We start from the raw sequence: 2,998 nt of genomic DNA, 5'->3' as shown, positions 1-2,998 counted from the left end.
CTGTTCTCTCTCTCTGTTCCTGTTTAAAATTTCCAGTTTTTTTTTAAAAACATCTTTTAGTATTCATGCTAATGTTCTCATTTCTAACTTGATTAATTCTGGAAAGAGTATTTCAAATCAAATGGGGTCATATTTTGAGAGACTAATGAAAGGTAACATATTTTCTTGGTAGAGTTCTTTATATACACATTAAACAAATATACACATGTGTAAGTGTCTGTGTGTGTATGTGTGTGAAGGTGTGCATGTGCTTTTGTGTCTTTGTGTGTGCACATGTGCATGCATGCATGTGTGGGCATGCATATGTTTGCAAATGTTTTTGTTTATGTATGTGCATGTGTATAGGGATTCACATGTGTGGATGTGTGCATACATGTGGAGGGGGTGTAGCATGTGCATGTGTTTTTGTATGTGCCCAAGTATATATTGATGTGTTGGAGCAGCGGCGGTCGCGTCTGGAAGTATCACACTAGGCCTAGACAGTTCCACGTGTAAGAGGTTTAATTGAGAGGGAGTTTAATTGAGTGGTGGCGCAGAAAGACAGGGGAGAGAGAGAGAGAGCAAAGAGAGCAAGATGGAGGAAAGTACCCATATATATATGGGTTGTGACGTAGCAGTACAGGTAAAGGTGGGAGCTGAACCCAATGGATTCTGAGAATATGGGGGCCGTTGCCCCGGCAACAGGTCTGTGGACCCGCCCATGTATCGCCACAGGTTCTGAATGCTAACATATATGAGAAGGTATGTTCATATGTGTATGAGCATTTATATCGGTGTATCTGTGTGAATGAGTTTGTATGGGTGGGTATGTATGTGTGTGGGTGCATGGGTATGACTGTTCACCCATGTATCTCCCTGGAGTGGGAGAGGGTAGGCAGAAGATGCTTTCAAAAGGATGCTGATGAGAAGCCAGTGCTATCTTCATTCACACCCAACAAGCCCCAAGTCCACTTAAGGGCTTGGGTGGAAATGTTCTTGAATGGATATGTCAGAGTAGAGAGAAATCTGACTTTGTCGTGCTCTGTGACTTGTAAGGCAGTGGTCAGGCACCATCTTGAGAGAGAAACTAATGTTAAAGAACTACCCTAAATTTGTGCGTTAGAGTTGCAGGAAGTTTCCTGATGTTTGCATAATTACTTGCATGTTTATGGTGGCCCTAAAGGAATAAGGGGTCGAGAAACTGGAGGCGAGGGGAAGTATTGGGAACCAGCTCTGGTGATGGCCAGGTCCTGAAGAGGAGCCAAGGAGTGGGTCATGCATGGGAGTCCAGGGGGATCTTGTAGCCTGACTGACTGTCAGTAAGAGTGCTTCATTATTTATACAGAACTCAGTGGCAGGGATAGATTTATATTGTTTCAAAAAATAGATCATATCATTTTTGTCCCTGAACATGTGTTTTAACTTTCTTTTGGTTATAAGTTTAGTTATTGTTGATAAACAGTGATAGAAGAGAGTTAGCATTTTTTTTTTTCAAGACAGGATTTTTCTGTGTATCCCTGGATGTCCTGGAACTCACTCTGTCTACCAGGCTGTCCTCGAACTCAGAAATCTGCCTGTCTCTGCCTCCCAAGTGCTGGGTTTAAAGGCATGTGCCAGCACTGCCCGGCTGAGAGTTAGCTTTTGCAATCATTTTCCTTCATCAACCCCGCAAGCCAACTTCTAAGAATCTAGAGGTGTATTTTGCCAAAGGGAAAAAAGTCTCAGGCTGGTAGTTCTTGTAGTTTCAAGGCTTGAGACAGCAAAAGTTTCCAAGCTGGCCTGGACAGATTTTCTTATCTCAAGCAGTATATTATTAATTCTTAGTGGTCATACTGGAGGTAACTTTTCTAATAAAGGGAGGTCTAAATACATCATTCTTTTATCATATATCCACATCATTCTTTGTCCATCAATATAAGCTCCCATCTAGGGCAGAAGTAACTTCAGAGTTAATCTAATGTTGATGTTTCTTTTCCTTGAACGGCATACCATATGCAATCTCCAATCTTATATAATTGCCTGAGTGTATAGCAAGAAGAGGCTTTTAATCTGATCTGCTGCCAACTCCTCTAGTCTACTGAATCGTTTTTACCTTTTATAGTTTACTTTGTTCTGATTATCTTATTCCTGAGTAAACACAGGGGAAGATGTTCCAAGAGTATCTTGGAATCAGAGCCCCATACAGAGATCTCTGTTGTCTTTAAGTCACAACGTCCAGGGTGAAGGAAGACCTTCAAGTAGGGCCAGATAAGAATATCTCCCTAAAAGTGGGAAGGTTAATATGCTCAGGACTTCCTTGGGGGAACATAGAAGCAGTACTCCTGGGAGAAGGCATAAATGATTCATAAGAAATTTCCCATCAATCCTATATCTCCAGGTTGTAGAAATATTAAAATCCCCCAAAAGCATACAGCAAGTGGAGATCAAGACCAACAGTGGAAGACAGCGATTGCACCATCCAGCTTAGCTTTGCTGGGAAGCACATATTTTAAAAGCCAGAACTTTTGATTGAGGGAAAGGGCTTGAGACTGGGAAATAAATGTTAAAGATAATACATGTTTAAAAGAAGAGGGTTGCCACACACACTTTGTGTGACGGCGGTATTTTGAGGTGTAAACTTCAAGGAAAATCAGTCTCCTGTCTCCGCATTGTTGCCTGGCACCCCAAACTCAGAGGTAGCCCAGATATGTTCTCGTACTTGTGTGCTAGGGGCCTGAAAGGCTGGAGAATCTTAGAATTTAAAATGAGGGCATTTAATACAAATGTACGGTGTATAACCTTTACCTAAAAGGACATGGAGGGCCATTGTAGCCAGCCAGAAATATAAAATAGCCAGTTCCAGGAACCCAGAGCCTCAGGGCTCTGGTTCTCGATACCTGCCCCTCCTGGCTGATCTCCACCCTGTGGACCAGTAGATGAAGATTGCATTCCTAGAATGAATGTGTTCCCCTCCCTAACTGCCACGCACACTTTGCGTGAAGGCGGTATCTGAGGCGTAAACTTCAAGGAAAGTCAGTCT

Source organism: Mastomys coucha, unplaced genomic scaffold (assembly GCF_008632895.1).
Source record: "Mastomys coucha isolate ucsf_1 unplaced genomic scaffold, UCSF_Mcou_1 pScaffold15, whole genome shotgun sequence".
NCBI lineage: Eukaryota > Metazoa > Chordata > Mammalia > Rodentia > Muridae > Mastomys > Mastomys coucha.
Note: the sequence above shows the minus strand (reverse complement) of the source record.